At 44.1% G+C, this 17,890-nt stretch overlaps 1 pseudogene; it reads left to right on the forward strand.

Annotated features, from left to right (window-relative positions):
- The first annotated feature begins 11,641 nt into the window (after window positions 1-11,641).
- LOC121577391 lies at window positions 11,642-17,585 on the forward strand (annotated as a pseudogene).
- The last annotated feature ends 305 nt before the right edge of the window (window positions 17,586-17,890 follow it).

Genomic DNA, 17,890 nt, shown 5'->3' on the forward strand with positions numbered 1-17,890 from the left:
CCATTACATGAACTCAAAATAAAAATCAATTTTTAGGAAAAACGCCAAGGGGGATGAATACTTTCGCAAGGCACTGTATAAGTTATCCTGTACGAGCTTATGTGCCGAATACATTACGTTGTTACAGGTTTCAAACTTATGGGCATGTGGCAGCAGTGTGTAGGTGGGAGGTTCCAAGGTGTGAGAAGTGTGCAGAAGGGCATGAGACAAAGGAATGTGGAGCATTGGGGAAAGTAGTGCTATGTGCCAAATGTAGGGGTGGCCATGGGGCTGGGGATCAGAAATGTCCTGTGCGAGAGAGGCAGGTTGAGGTTTCCAGGGTAAGAGTAGTGCAGAAGTTGTCATATGCTGAGGCAGTGAAGAAAGTAGAGGAAGATGGGTCAAGGGGGAGGAGTGGTGAGAGTAGTAGATCTGTACCAGCACAGAGAGATAGGTCAACAAGTGATATATGTATGAGTAAGATTGGATTTTTAGCATTTATAGTAATGGTTATCAACCCGCTCCTCCGCACACTCCACTGGCTTCCAGTTGAAGCCCGCATCTGCTACAAGACCATGGTGCTTGCCTACGGGCTGTGAGGGGAACGGCATCTCCTTACCTTCAGGCTCTGATCAGTCCCTACACCCAAACGAGGGCATTGCGTTCATCCACCTCTGGCCTGCTGGCCCCCCTACCTCTGCGGAAGCACAGTTCCCGCTCAGCCCAGTCAAAACTGTTCGCTGCTCTGGCACCCCAATGGTGGAACAAGCTCCCTCACGACGCCAGGACAGCGGAGTCACTCACTACCTTCCGGAGACACTTGAAACCCCACCTCTTTAAGGAATACCTGGGATAGGATAAAAGTAGGTCAGTTTGTGGTCTGTGGTGATGTTGTTGATCTCTGTTACCACGTCAACCAACCTCCCTACAGCTGGAGGGATCCTCCTGTACCCTAACACCCTGAGAGAGAAGGATCAGTTTCTCACATCATTGGTTTCAGCATGGCTTGTCCTTAGATAGGAAAGGACATCACAAGCTTGAGCTGGGTCACTCCGGACACACTCACACCATTGCAACACCACGCAAACCAGCATCGTCGTCATCATCATCAAAACATTTTCAGTCGGAACACTTGAAAGAAGAGGAGTGTGAGTTATCATAGCTTGAACCTAACACACACAGAGTACACACATGGAAACACAGTTTGCTCAAACGCAAACATACATGCGTGTGCATGCACAGACACACACCCCCACACACATGATTCACACTGGGTTACTCAGTAAAACTGAAAAGGTCATCTGGTTGGCTTGTTTTCATCCTGCAGTTATTTTATTAATCCACTAGTGGTCTCTCTACACCTGACTCAAAACACCTCAACTACAGTCTATTAATCCACTAGTGGTCTCCCTACACCTGACTCAAAACACCACAACTATATTCTATTAATCCACTAGTGGTCAATCAACACCTGACTCAAAACACCACAACTACAGTCTATTAATCCACTAGTGGTCTCCCTACACCTGACTCAAAACACCACAACTACAGTCTATTAATCCACTAGTGGTCACCCTACACCTGACTCAAAACACCACAACTACAGTATATTAATCCACTAGTGCTCTCTCTACATCTGACTCAAAACACCACAACTACAGTCTATTAATCCACTAGTGGTCTCCCTACACCTGACTCAAAACACCACAACTACAGTATATTAATCCACTAGTGGTCTCCCTACACCTGACTCAAAACACCACAACTACAGTCTATTAATCCACTTGTAGACTCCCTATACCTGACTCAAAACACCACAACTACAGTCCATTAATCCACAAGTGGTCTCCCTACACCTGACTCAAAACACCACAACTACAGTCTATTAATCCACTAGTGGTCTCCCTACACCTGACTCAAAAAACCACAACTACAGTTTTTTTATCCACTAGTGGATGGTTAGCTAGAATGCTAGCCATGACACTCACAGAGACGTCCTTGCAAAACTGACCACATAGCGCACCTGGGCGGCCCCGCTAGGGGGAGCCCTTGAGTGCATGTTGAACTAGATGCGGAAGTTGAATGAGCGAGACGTCTGCATCTACCTCAGAGTTATAGCTGCCTTTCCGGTAAGCTAGCCTATAATAACCATGCTATAGTTAGCCTAACCATTCCCGGTACGCTAGCCTAAATAACCACAATATAGATAGCCTAACCATTCCCGGTAAGCTAGCCTAAATAACCATGACATAGTTATCCTCACCATTCCTGGTACGCTAGCCTATATTAGTCCTGAGTGGCGCAGTGGTCTAAGGCACTGCATCGCAGTGCTAACTGTGCCACTAGATCCTGGTTCGAATCCAGGCTCTGTCGCAGCCGGCCGCGACCGGGAGACTCATGGGCGGCGCACAATTGGCCAAGCGTCGTCCAAGGTAGGGGAGGGAATGGCCGGCAGGGATGTAGCTCAGTTGATAGAGCATGGCATTTGCAACGCCAGGGTTTTTGGGTTAGTTTCCCATGGGGGGCCAGTATTTAAAAAAAAATGTATTCACTAACTGTAAGTCGCTCTGGATAAGAGCGTCTGCTAAATGACTAAAATGTAAAATGTAATAATAACCACGATACAGGCCCTATACACTGGTACAGGACTAATGATGATACTAGTCTATAATAACCACAATACAGACCCTATACACCGGTACAGGACTAATGATGATACTAGTCTATAATAACCACAATACAGGCCCTTTACACCGGTACAGGACTAATGATGATACTAGTCTATAATAACCACGATACAGGCCCTATACACCGGTACAGGACTAATGATGATACTAGTCTATAATAATCACGATACAGACCCTATACACCGGTACAGGACTAATGATGATACTAGTCTATAATAACCACAATACAGGCCCTATACACCGGTACAGGACTAATGATGATACTAGACTATAATAACCACGATACAGGCCCTATACACCGGTACAGGACTAATGATGATACTAGTCTATAATAACCACAATACAGGCCCTATACACTGGTACAGGACTAATGATGATACTAGTCTATAATAACCACAATACAGGCCCTATACACCGGTACAGGACTAATGATGATACTAGTCTATAATAACCACGATACAGGCCCTATACACTGGTACAGGACTAATGATGATACTAGTCTATAATAACCACGATACAGGCCCTATACACCGGTACGGGCCTAATGATGATACTAGTCTATAATAACCACGATACAGGCCCTATACACCGGTACAGGACTAATGATGATACTAGTCTATAATAACCACTATACAGGCCCTATACACCGGTACAGGACTAATGATGATACTAGTCTATAATAACCACGATACAGGCCCTATACACCGGTACAGGACTAATGATGATACTAGTCTATAATAACCACAATACAGTCCCTTTAGACAGGTACAAATATAAAAAAGCTGTATAAAAGCAATCTCAAAGGTCAGCTTCAGGTGGTCCTCTAATGAATTGGATGGTCTCACTCAGGATCGGCGCTTGGCAGTTGCAGGAATAAACTTTGAAGCCAACGTCCTCCTCTTCCTCTGCCAAAGGAGGTGAATCTAAAAAGTCCTCCTCCTCTTCTTGCCTTGCAACCTTCACAATATCCAAGTCGGTCGCCAGTGGGATGACAGGGATCGAAGCTCTCAACGTTACCAGCCGCTCCATTGTCAGCCGTCTCCTAACCGCATCTAAAGCCTGTCTCCTCTGTGCTCTGTTGAGCTCTATGTGTGAGTCCATGTGCCGGTCCAGCCTGCTGAAATGTGTGGAGCATCCCGTCACTGGACACAGCTCCTGCCTGATATTTACATGGCCCGACTGCGAATGACAAAGGAGTACCCTCTCCTCCGGGTTCCTCACATTGTGTGCCAGCCACGTATCCATGTATCCATTGTGGTTGGAGTCCTGGGTCTCTTCAAGGGAGGCCCGGGTCCTCTGGAGGGTGGCCCCATTACGTCAAAAAGAACAATATGCTACAGGTAACTATACTTACACCCCTGAGAACGTGTGCCATATTCCATCACTCTGAGTCAAACGGATCAAGAGATATAAATATGTGCTTGTTGTAGCGCCACCGTGTGGTCGATCTGAATGTGCTTAGATATGTTGAGTCTTGACAGTATTTGGAACATGTGTATCAATATCCATGTCTGATTTATAAGCGTATATCTGCCACACCACGCCCAAATGAATGCTGATTGGTCAGTAGCGGCCATTTTGTTATATCCACAATAATGGCATTATTTAGTGCATGTAGCTGTACTCTCCTTTACTTTTAGCCAAGAGAGACTGGCATGCATAGTATTGATATTAGCCCTCGGATTACGGTAAAGAGAATGACTATAACTGCTTAAGCATCCTGTTTTGAATTCATGACGAAATAACTGCATCAAATCGTATTCGTCACATGCACCAAATACAACTGGTGTAGACGTTACCGTGAAATGCTTGCTTATGAGCCAAGAGTTGAAAAATGTAATAGTAACACAAAAGGAATAAAATACACAAGATGGAGCTTTATACAGGGAGTACCGTACAGCCTTAGCCTGATTATGCAACCATTTGGATCAGTTATGGGTCTATTCTCCACAGTTTACAAGGTCCAGAAAGGTACATTTGCAGGCTACTCATATGGTGGACTTTGATCACACCATCGCGCTCTCTCCCTTTCCTTTCAAATTCACAGCCAGGGGCTTATTTATTACTGAAACCGTTTATAACCAAACAGCAAACAGAGCAAAATTAGAGTTTCTATTGGACAAATTCAGGTAGGTTCCTCCCCGTCTCATTTGCTTCCGATTAAGAAACATTTAGCAACAGAATCAACGGAATGAATATGCCACAGTTCTTTTGGTTTCTTTATTTTACATTCAGCAAGCAAGACCAAGCTGTAGTAGTAAACAAAAAAGCTCAAAATAAGTGTTGCTTTTCCTGGGACTTGTCATAATGAGTGAACCAAGGCGCAGCGTGATATGAGTACATACTTTAATAGGTACTTTACAAATACAACAAAAACAACAAAACGATACGTGAAGTCCTCGGTCATACACAAACCTACACGGAACAAGATCCCACAAACACAAATGCCCAAACGGCTGCCTAAGTGTGGTTCCCAATCAGAGACAACAAGCAACAGCTGATTCTCGTTGCCTCTGATTGAGAACCACCCCGGCCAACATAGAAACACAATGAACTAGATCCTGAACATAGAAACACAAAACATAGACTCTACACACCCTGGCTCAACATAACAGAGTCCCCAGAGCCAGGGTGTGACAGTGCCCCCCCCCAAAGGCGCGGACTGCGACCGCGCCAAACATAAACCGAACAGGGGAGGGCCGGGTGGGCATTCCTCCTCGGAGGTGGATCCGGCTCCGGGCGTGACCACCACCCTCTAATAACCCCCCCGTAGTGCCCCTGGTCTGGTCTGGCCCCGCTGGCTGGAGCTGGACTGGACATCGGTGGAGCGGCTTGCTTAGGCTCCGGTGTGGAGCAGCTGACCGGTACCTGACCAGGCACCGGTGAACCGGGCACGGGCTGTGCCGGACTGACGACACGCACCCCAGGCTTGGTGCGGGAAGCAGTAATGGGCCGGACCGGGCTGACGACGCGCACCCCTGGCTTGGTGCGGGGAGCAGGAACGGGCCGGACCGGGCTGACGACGCACACCACAGGCTTGGTGCGGGGAGCAGGAATGGGCCGGACCGGGCTGACGACGCGCACCCCTGGCTTGGTGCGGGGAGCAGGAACGGGCCGGACCGGGCTGACGATGCGCACCACAGGCTTGGTGCGGGAAGCAGGAATGGGCTGGGCCGGGCTGGCGACGCGCACCACAGGCTTGGTGCGGGGAGCAGGAACAGGCCGGGCCGGGCTGGAAACGCGCACCATTGGCTTGCTGCGAGGGGCAGGAACAGGACGGGCCGGGCTGGCGACGCGCACCATTGGCTTGGTGCGAGGGGCAGGAACAGGCCGGGTCGGGCTGGCGACGCGCACCATTGGCTTGGTGCGAGGGGCAGGAACAGGCCGGGTCGGGCTGGCGACGCGCACCATAGGCTTGGTGCGAGGGGCAGGAACAGGCCGGACCGGGCTGGCGACGCGCATCACAGGCTTGGTGCGAGGGGCAGGAACAGGCCGGACCGCACTGGGAACACACACCACTGGCCTTATACGGGGATCAGGAACGGGCCGGACCGGACTGGCAACACACTTCAGTACCTCTCGCCGTGCCTCTACACTTTCCCTCCCTCTAATCACCAATGGCTCCCGTAACCCGGTGGCCTTCTCTCCTCGTCCACAAACTCGCCCTTTATCTGCCTCCAGCAGCCCCGTCGCCCATGCCATGTGCCCCCCCCTAAAAATGTATTGGGGTTGCCTCTCGCCTGTCCGACGACGACACTGTTGGCGCCGTACCTCCTCTCTCTCCAGGGCTTTAACCCTTGCCCATGGTCCTCTGCCCTCGAACATGTCCTCCCAGGACCACCATTGGCCCATCGCCAACTTCTCCAGCTCCCTACCCGGCGTTTGCTCCGAAACACGCTGCTTGGTCCAGTTATGGTGGGATCTTCTGTCACGATCGTTGAAAGGAGTGGACCAATGCGCAGCGTGATAAGCGAACATACTTTTATTTAGATTCACCACACGAACAAAAACAACAAAATGATACGTGAAGTCCTCGGTCATACACAAACCTACACGGAACAAGATCCCACAAACACAAATGCCCAAACGGCTGCCTAAGTATGGTTCCCAATCAGAGACAACAAGCAACAGCTGATTCTCGTTGCCTCTGATTGAGAACCACCCCGGCCAACATAGAAACACAATGAACTAGATCCTGAACATAGAAACACAAACCATAGACTCTACACACCCTGGCTCAACATAACAGAGTCCCCAGAGCCAGGGCGTGACAGGACTCCAAGAGCTAAAGAGTAATTATTAGGAATAATTAACAATATGAAATGACAGGCAGCCTAGGATAAACATAACACTAGAAAAAGGAGACTGTTGGTAGAAACTACTCCAAAACCCGATTTAATCCATTAACTTTTTTCCACATTGAGGAACCATCTCCTTTCGACTTCAAAATTCCATTTAACTTCTCTAGACTCTCTTCAGCGGACAGAGACTGCAAAGAAACCCTTAAATTATTGTGAAGATAGATTTTTTTCATGAGCTGTGGTCCTGGCATAATTGTGTGACGCCATCAGGGCAGGATTAATGCAGGGCCTTACCGGGGCTGAAGCCCCTGGGCCCAGGCCCGTGGGTGGCCAAAGAGGCAACAAAACATGTACAATAATAAAGCTATTTACACATATACACAGTACTAGTCAAAAGTTTAGACACACCTACTAATTCCAGGATTTTTCTTTATTGAAACTATTTTCTACATTGTGGAATAATAGTGAAGACATCAAAACTATGAAATAACACATATGGAATCATGTAATAACCAAAAAAGTGTTAAACAAATCAAAATATATTTTATATTTGAGATTCTTCAAAGTAGCCACCCTTTGCCTGGATGACAGCTTTGCACTCAGGAGCCCACTCTCATTGTAAACAGCCTGCTGCTGCTTGCTGCCGCTTTGCTAATCGTTGTAACGTATACACCGGGAGTCAGAAAGCAGGTGCAGACGGTGAGTTTTAATACTGAACCGATACAAAAGAACAAACATGGGAAGCGTATTGAACGTGAGAGGAAAACCAATAACACCTAAGGACTGATGACAACAGAGGGCTAAATAAAAAGGAAGTAATCAGGGAAGTGATGAAGTCCAGGTGTGCCTAATGATGAGGCACAGGTGTACGTAATGAGGGTTGCCAGGTGTGCGTAATGATGGGTTGCCAGGACCGGTGGTTAGTAGACCGGCGACGTCGAGCGTTGGAGAGGGGGAGCGGAAGTAGACGTGGCAATCGTCAGATTGGGGGAGGAGAAGAGGTAGGAGGCCTACATGGGTAACTGGGGGGCCATGCCTTGATGGGTAACTGATTAAGAAAAAATAAACAAATAAACTGCATAATAAGTAAATGTGTCTGGTCAATTGTGTGTCAGGGGCTGGGCCCAAGCACAAGAGGCAAAACAATATAATAGAAAGTATGTATTTTCTTCCCTCTTTTTAAAATGATTTTATCCAACCACAGGAGCTCACTCTCAATGTTCAAAATACACCAGAGAGCATCATTTAGCCACAGAGGACCAATAGTTTCAAATAAATAACTGTGATTTAAGTTTACATTTTATCACAAGCACATACAATGTAACTGCCGAGCCCTTTCCCAACAATGCAGAGTTAAAAAGTAAGAAAGAAATTAGCTAAGGAAAATATTAACACAATAAAATAACAATAACGAGGCTATTTACCGAGTCAATGTGCAGGGGTACAAGGTAGTTTAGGTAATTGTGGTAATATGTACATGTAGGTAGGGGTAAAAGTGACTTGACAATCAGCACGTGTGTAATGTTGAGATGGAATTATCAATCAGTAAAGCAGAAGCCAAGGGGTTAATAAGAACAGTGGTTAAAAACAAATGGTAAGACTTGTGGAACAAGGAGAGAAAGGGAAGACACGTGTATAAGATCCAGGAAAAGGTGGGGGCAGGGAGGTCCTCAGGCCGAGAGAGAAGAGAGGAAAGTGTAGTCACAAGGCTGAGACTGGGACACACAAGGCTCAATAGTACATTGAAACTGGTGGGGAAATATCAGACTGGGAGGTGTGATCATTGTCAGGAGGAGCTGGAGACAGTGGAACAGTGCCAGAAATATGTGAGGGAAAGGGAGCGATTGTTATTCGTTTTGAGGAGTAATGGGGTTGAAGAGTCAGGATTAAGTGAACTGCTTGGGAAATCTTCAGGGGATGTAATATTTAAAGATGTATTTCGTTTCCTTAGTGAGATGAGAATATTGGATAGGATTTAGACCTTCACTGTCTCTGGTCCACACTCCAGTCCAGTTGGTGGCGGTATTGCACCTTAAAGTTGGTTACCAACAACTAAAGAAAATGCACAGAAGATACAACCCATATTTATGTTGATTTATTTTCCCTTTTGTACATAATATGACATTTGAAATGTCTTTATTATTTTGGAACTTTTCTAATTTTAATGTTTACTGTTCATTTTCTTAATGTTTAATTCACTTTTGTTTATTATCTATTTCACTTGCTTTGGCAATGTGAACATATGTTTCCCATACCAATAAAGCCCTTTGAATTGACATTTAATTGAGAGGAAGAGTTGGAGAGAGAGAGAGAGAGATCTTCTGCACAGATCTTCTGCACAGATTCTGCATAGGTGTTCCAAAAAAGGTCCAGTCGCCAGGACCACAAATACAAAATACCACCTAGACACCATTGCCCTAGAGCACACAGAAAACTATACATACCTTGGCCTAAACATCAGCGCCACAGGTAACTTCCACAAAGCTGTGAATGATCTGAGAGACAAGGCAAGAAGGGCCTTCTATGCCATCAAAAGGAACATAAAATTCGACATACCAATTAGGATCTGGCAAAAAATACTTGAATCAGTTATAGAACCCATTGCCCTTTATGGTTGTGAGGTCTGGAGTCTGCTCACCAACCAAGAATTCAAAAAATGGGGCAAACACCAAATTGAGACTCTGCATGCAGAATTCTGCAAAAATATCCTCCATGTACAATGTAAAACACCAAATAATGCATGCAGAGCAGAATTAGGCCGATACCTGCTAATTATCCAAATCCAGAAAAGAGCCGTTAAATTCTATAACCACCTAAAAGGAAGCGATTCCCAAACCTTTCATAACAACGCCATCACCTACAGAGACATGAACCTGGAGAAAAGTCCCCTAAGCAAGCTGGCCCTGGGGCTCTGTTCACAAACACAAACAGACCCCACAGAGCCCCAGGACAACAACACAATTAGACCCAACCAAATCATGAGAAAACTAAAAGATAATTACTTGACAAATTCGAAAGAATTAACAAAAACACAGAGCAAACTAGAATGCTATTTGGCCCTAAACAGAGAATACACAGTGGCAGAATACCTGACCACTATGACTGACCCAAAATTAAGGAAAGCTTTGACTATGTACAGACTCAGTGAGCATAGCCTTGCTATTGAGAATGGCCGCCGTAGGCAGACCTGGCTCTCAAGAGAAGACAGGCTATGTGCACACTGCCCACAAAATGAGGTGGAAACTGAGCTGCACTTCCTAACCTCCTGCCAAATGTATGACCATATTAGAGACACAGATTTCCCTCAGATTACACAGATCCACAAAGAATTCGAAAATAAACCCATTTTTTGATGAACTCCCATATCTACTGGGTGAAATACCATAGTGTGTCATCACAGCATCAAGATTTGTGAAATGTTCCCACAAGAAAAGGGCAACTCCCAGTGAAGAACTTTTGGACTTTAACCATTTGCACATCGTTACAACACTGTATATATACATAATATGACATCTGAAATGTCTTTAATCTTTTGGAATTTCTGTGAGTGTAATGTTTACTGTTTCTTTTTTTGTTTATTTCACTTTTGTTTATTATCTAATTCACTTGCTTTGCAAATGTTAACACATGTTTCCCATGCCAATAAAGCCCCTTGAATTGAATTGAGAGGGAGAAAAGAGAGAGAGAGAGAGAGAGAGAGAGAGAGGGGGGGTTGTAAGATGGTAATTCAAAACGTAAATTCCAAAATGGTGACAAATACTGACATTTAATCAATTACAAATGACTTGACCCTCCCCTGGACAAAAAAAACAACTAAACTTTCCCCCTGACTGAAATTGAAAAAGCATGACCCTTTCCCGGGAAATACAGTAATTGCATACATTTCTGCCTGTCGCTAAAGTATGATGGATTTATACTATAGTCCAGTTGGAGGCAGTAATGCAAGATATTGGATGCCAACCACCATTAACGTCCACTGAAGAAGAAGAAGTTTACGAATTTCGTCATTGCAAATCTTTTCTGGTATGTGTGATAATTTACTTGTTTTCTGTAATATCGTATAGCTTTGGAATCGTGACAGTAACTAGTTTGGAGGAAAATATGCAGGTTTCTGGACTCATACCCAGACTCTGAGAAGGGATTATGTGACTATTAGCTTAGCAACCGTTACGATTAGTTTGGCAACCGCGTGAACCAGCATGACAACGTGAACGCGATTGTTCTACAGTCTACTGGGTGAGGCGTTATACGTTCCTCCATTCATTGACGAATGAGATTCCTAGATCCTCCTTTCTCTAATATCTCTGCAATGAGTTCTTAAGTCGAGATAGCTGTGTATTTTGCTACTGCATGACCAGTGTGAGCCAGAATGTCTGATGAAGAAACAATAGCTTCCCCAATGGATCTGGTAAGTCTGGTTTCCTTTTAACAGTATAGGCCTGCTGTATAAAATGTCTAGGCCAAGTTGTTATCATATTTGATCCTCCACATTCCTCTGTTCCGTGTTAATGGCTGGGCAACAAAAAAAAGACTGTAAAACTTGTAGGGAATTTTTTTACCTTCAGCAAGGTAACCTACTACTATATCATGTGTAGGAATCTGTGTCTAGTACTTAATGATCTCTCCTTCCTCCCAAAGTGTTCACCTCCACTGATTTGAAAATCTGATTATCCATTATATGACCAGATACTCGGAAGTGGCCACAAAATACATCTTCTGTGGGGTTTATCGGCGGTTGTCATCCAACGTTATGGTGCATTATGCCACCTACTGTACTGGAGTGTGGGCCAGCAACAGGGATCGAGGAACTAAATCCTATATGACAGCCCCGTTTCTCTTAAAAAATGTAAATATTTGAGAATGTATCTAGCTAACGATGTTCTACTCAGAATGCTTATCAAACTCAATTCCTGTACCCCAATATCCGTCATACAGTTTCAGTCTCTCCCTATCATACTGCCCACACTGTATCAGTACATGCTCCACTTTCTCTGTTTCCTGGCATTAATCACACCTTCCTGGTGGATGCTTTCCTATATAATAATAATAATATGCCATTTAGCAGATGCTTTTATCCAAAGCGACTTACAGTCATGCGTGCATAAATTTTTTGTGTATGGGTGGTCCCGGGGATCGAACCCACTACCTTGGCGTTACAAGCACCGTGCTCTACCAGCTGAGCTACAGAGGACCACATTTAATGACTTATTCAGCTGGCTGTGTCCCACCCTTAGCCTTGTAAGGATAGCCTCCTCTCTTCTGTCCATTCCTACCATCCTCCCCTACTTTACTCTGTACCTGGAATAGGGGCGGCAGGTAGCCTAGTGGTTTAGAGCGTTGGGCCTGTAACCCGAGCCGACTAGGTGAAAAATCTGTCAATGTGCCTTTGAACAACTTAACCCTAATTGCTCCTGTAAGTCACTCTAGATAACATTGCCTGCTAAATGACTAAAATGTAAACAATGAATAGATGCCTGCCCTTAGTGTCACTGTTTCACTGTTCCTGCACCACCACTGCCCATATAATTCCCTTAGCCTCTGCTTTGCTCATTGGCACTTCCACCTCCTGTGTCCTAAGGGCCTGTTTAGCTAGTACATCTACTTCCTCATTCCCTTCCACCCCCACATGGGCCGGGACCCAAGCAAAGCTTATATGGACACCCATCTGTCTCTCCCGGGCATGAATTTGAATTCCCTCATTTAGCAGGCCTTGTCTGCTATGTGAGCTAAATGATTGCAGACTTATCAACACAGCACATGAGTCAGAACATATAACTACTCTGTCTGGCTTGACTTCCTCCACCCACTGCAAGGCCAACAGTACGGCCATTAGCTCTGCCTTGTCTCCTGAGTGGCGCAGTGGTCTAAGGCACTGCATCGCAGTGCTAGCTGTGCCACTAGAGATCCTGGTTCGAATCCAGGCTCTGTCGCAGCCGGCCGCGACCGGGAGACTCATGGGCGGCGCACAATTGGCCCAGCGTCGTCCAGGGTAGGGGAGGAAATGGCCGGCAGGGATGTAGCTCAGTTGATAGAGCATGGCGTTTGCAACGTCAGGGTTGTGGGTTCGATTCCCACGGGGGGCCAGTATGAAAAATAATAATAATAATTCACTAACTGTAAGTCGCTCTGGATAAGAGCGTCTGCTAAATGACTAAAATGTAAATGTAAATGTACACAGCCAGGTGGTCTGTAATACGTCTCCTGACAGCCACCCCACTTTCCTGTTCAACAAAGTTTCCAGCATGTCACGTGACCTACTTTTATCAGTACACTCGTAACAACCTAATCATTACGAAACATATATTTGATCAAATAAGCCACAAGTCGCCTCTTCCTCTCTGTTTTGAAAGGAAATGACTGGTATAAGAAATATGGTGGAAACTCTTGACTAGCCCATGCCTCCACCAACCCAATGCTATTAGATTTGTGGGAAGTAGTGAATGATTGAACATTTCAGGAAGAATTAGATATTCTAGGGATGCTCCCAAATCAGTCAGAGGTGTAGACTAAATTAATCAAATGTTTGGTTTAATGATAAACTGTTTAATATTTATTGTGGCCAACAGGACAAAGCTAGCCCGTTCCCCTCCACCCTCCCGGAGTCCCCAGGTCAAACGCCTCCCGGAACCGCTTTGGGTCTGGTCGACTGCAGGAAAACACCGGGGCATAGTGGAACTGAGAGAGGAGGAGGAGAAGAGGAAGATGGAGATTTGATTTCATTAAGTAAGAACCATGGTGTGTAGATTACACTACAGTCTGCTTCTGTAACAATAGCGGAGGTGCATAAAGATGGCGGCCCGCATGTACTTACCACAAATTCCTCCTTTTGCTAAGTTCACTGTTTTGTACATTGCTCTCCTTTACAGTTTTTTTGGTATGGTCATTAGCACAGTAAACATGATCCCAATTTTAGCTTCAAGACGCTGGCAATTTGGAAAACTGAAAAAGTAGATTGTGTTGATTTATTGGAACATTGAACAATGTCGCGCACCGTAGTTTCAAAACTCAATGGAGAGTGCTAAAACAATGACTTAATGTCATAAGTCTGCCATCTTTATGCACTTTAGTCATTAATTGATTAATTATATATTAATGAGAATCTGGGTAGTTCCACCCATTTTTAAAAGTGTAACATGGTAAAAGAAAAAAAAACATTAACCTAATTATCATGTGGTCATAAATAGCACATGTTCAACTTCATAAACATGTTTTCCAATCTCAAGACATTGAATAAAACTATTACTATACTAAGTGCTATGTGCCAAATAAAGTGACATGGTTGAACATAACAGGGGACTGCTGAAAACAACAAAGCCAGTGCATTACATGGGTGAAATAGTCCTTTAAATCAGCCCTAAAACCGCTTGTGACAGAGGGAATGGAAGGTTGTTTTGAATGCAATCTTCCAAAAATGTTTTACTTGTTAAAACATTTCTAGCATGTCTATGTATGGGTGAAGGGGTTTACTTGCACAGTTTTACACCACAAAACAGAATAAAATTGACAAAGATTAGGACCAGCTCACCTGCTTTTACTCTGTGATTTGACTATTAGATGTTCAATGTTTCTTTTGCAAACATATTTTTTAAGGAATAGTTTCAACATATTAAAATTAGAGTTCAGTTCATGTAACGGGGTTGACCTTAAAATGAGGGACAGACGTAAATTAATTACTAATCACATTCATAATAATCTTCAGAAATGACTTTGTCAAAGCAACAAAATAACTAGTGCTTTACAATGAGTATGTTTACATGCACACTCATAATTTGACATTAAACTAGTTATGGCAGTAGGCTGAGTAGGGCATTAGTCATGTAAACACCTTACTCTGCTTATCTTAATTGGCTTAAGGTGACAATCGAAGCAACGCTGTTAAAAACACCTGGTTTTCTGAGCAATCTTTAGAATTATTAGGACACGTAAATCCGCCTTAATCAGATTCATGTAGGCATATTTAATCTGTTCATGTGCTAGCACGAGCAGCGCAAGCTTCCTTCTTTTGCGAGAGTGCAGTGAGTTCAGAAAAACTGAAATTATGCAGCTTAGAAATAGTTTTCACATACAAACTTTGTATGTCCGAAATTGGAATCAAATATGCTTATCAAAAATAACATGGTCGCTGTGATAGTACGTCTATTTTGATTGGCAATTTTCAGCATTTATCAAAGTCCCATCAGGTAGCCTGATTTCAGATGTCCATGCTATTCATTATCTTTGTTTCACAGGGGACAGCCCTAACCATTGCTCTCTCAGTGGGAGGGGCTTATCATCTGGGGAGCCTCAACAACAACATAATGCTGACAAGACGTCTCTCCAGAAGAGTCTCTCCAGATCAGAACGTCTCACTAAACACAAGCAGAGACTTATAGGGAAGAAACCTCCCCACCGCTGCTCTGGCTGTGGGAAGAGTTTTTCTAAACAGACGGAATTGATGATTCACGAGCGGATTCACACTGCAGAGAAGCCTTATAGCTGTGATCAGTGTGGGATAAGCTTCAATTATTCAGGAGCCCTGACTGTACACCAGCGCATACACACAGGAGAGAAGCCTTATAGCTGTGATCAGTGTGGGAAGAGCTTCAACGAATCAGGAGCCCTGACTACACACCAACGCATACACACAGGAGAGAAGCCTTATAGCTGTGATCAGTGTGGGAAGAGCTTCAATTATTCAGGAGCCCTGACTGTACACCAGCGCATACACACAGGAGAGAAGCCTTATAGCTGTGATCAGTGTGGGAAGAGCTTCAACGAATCAGGAGCCCTGACTACACACCAACGCATACACACAGGAGAGAAGCCTTATAGCTGTGATCAGTGTGGGAAGAGCTTCAATCATTCAGGAACCCTGACTAAACACCAACGCATACACACAGGAGAGAAGCCTTATAGCTGTGATCAGTGTGGGAAGAGCTTCAATCAATCAGGAGCCCTGATTACACACCAGCGCATACACACAGGAGAGAAGCCTTATAGCTGTGATCAGTGTGGGAAGAGCTTCAATCATTCAGGAACCCTGACTAAACACCAGCGCATACACACAGGAGAGAAGCCTTATAGCTGTGATCAGTGTGGGAAGAGCTTCAATCATTCAGGAACCCTGACTAAACACCAGCGCATACACACAGGAGAGAAGCCTTATAGCTGTGATCAGTGTGGGAAGAGCTTCAACGAATCAGGAGCCCTGACTACACACCAACGCATACACACAGGAGAGAAGCCTTATAGCTGTGATCAGTGTGGGAAGAGCTTCAATCAATCAGCACACCTGACTATACACCAGCGCATACACACAGGAGAGAAGCCTTATAGCTGTGATCAGTGTGGGAAGAGCTTCAATCAATCAGGAGACCTGATTACACACCAGCGCATACACACAGGAGAGAAGCCTTATAGCTGTGATCAGTGTGGGAAGAGTTTCAGGATTTCAGGACACCTGACAACACACCAGCTCACACACACTGGAGAGAAACCTTACTCCTGTCTATGTGGAAAGAGCTTTGCTCATTCAGGGTCATTGAAAACACACCAGAAAGCACAAACATGTTTTCTTTCATCTCCTTCTTCTCCAGCACCGGTTCCTGATCCCTAAATAAAGTTTCAATAGAAAACATTTTGTAAAGAGTGATTTATCTCCCATTCTCTAACAGTTTACTAAGTTTGATTACCACGGTAACCTTTGTAGCATAATATGAAGCTCTGGATCGATATGTGTCAAGCGTCTAGGAGTAGGAGTGCTGTGTGTGTGGTGGGGTGGGGATGTTCAGAGCTGTATCTTATTTCATTAACTCCTATTATCCATTAAATAATTGTATAATGTAGAATAATGTTTCAACAATACTAGGTGTGTATTCATGTATTCAATAGATCGATCAATTAAATATATTATCTGCTCAACAACGTCAACGTTTTTAAAAACTTTAATAATAATTTAAAAAAATTAAGGAGCATAGGCCTCTTGTATAATTAGTTTGCTCCTAAAAGATGTTCACACATTTATTGTAAATCCCTTCACCAGCATTTATTGTAGCTGATGGGACATACGGAAGTACAGAAGCCATAGGACTATTAGTGTGGTCAAATTATGTTGTTGCATTTATTTTAACGTATTTTAATTGGGATATCTTTCAAATTTCCTTATTGTATATTAAGTGTTCTCCAAAAAGATGTTCACACATTTTTATTGTGAATCAAATTATGTGTTGGTTGTTAGGAAGAGGCATCATGGGGACAGGAAGCCAGCTCTGCCCATCAGTACTTATAGGTCATGTCAACCACAGACTTCACACTCTTCTGTTTTCTCACAGCCAGTAAGGTCTCCTACCAAACTTCTCTCTCTTCACTCTGGAAATACACTTGATAATATCTTATACCTTACTATTCTACTTTTTATTGGGGATTTGTTACGCGGAACGAATGCTTGCATGTAAATGTAATTGTAAAACACACATCTGCTATGTGGTTTCATGTTTTCTTGTTTTGTTTTTCATTGCTTATTGCATATTCATTTTTTTAAATATGTATTTTTTAAATGTTTAATTGTATTATGTAGAAGAGACCAGGATATGTTGTTGCCCTGTGTCCCAACACTCAATGTTATAGTCATGGTCCTGAGGATCAAACAGGTTTAAAACAATCAACAGAGAAACACGTGTCTTACAGTGCTACACATCTGTTATAATAAGTGCTTTTTCCTGCTTAATTGAAGTATCAGGTGTAGTTTTTCACCAGTTATAAAGTGTGTTTGTTGTCTATCTTTATGTTTCTAAGGCTGAAGGGAGGGAGATGCAACAATAGCCTTGAGAACATCTGGACTAATATAGAACTCTGTTCCAAGTTGCTGTCAGGTAAAAGTAGAAGATAGCAGACAACAGGATTCTTAGTGAAAGGGTTGATGTTGAACGTTTTGTTGACTTTACT

The sequence above is a fragment of the Coregonus clupeaformis genome, unplaced genomic scaffold, assembly GCF_020615455.1.
Source record: "Coregonus clupeaformis isolate EN_2021a unplaced genomic scaffold, ASM2061545v1 scaf0787, whole genome shotgun sequence".
In the NCBI taxonomy this organism is placed as follows: domain Eukaryota; kingdom Metazoa; phylum Chordata; class Actinopteri; order Salmoniformes; family Salmonidae; genus Coregonus; species Coregonus clupeaformis.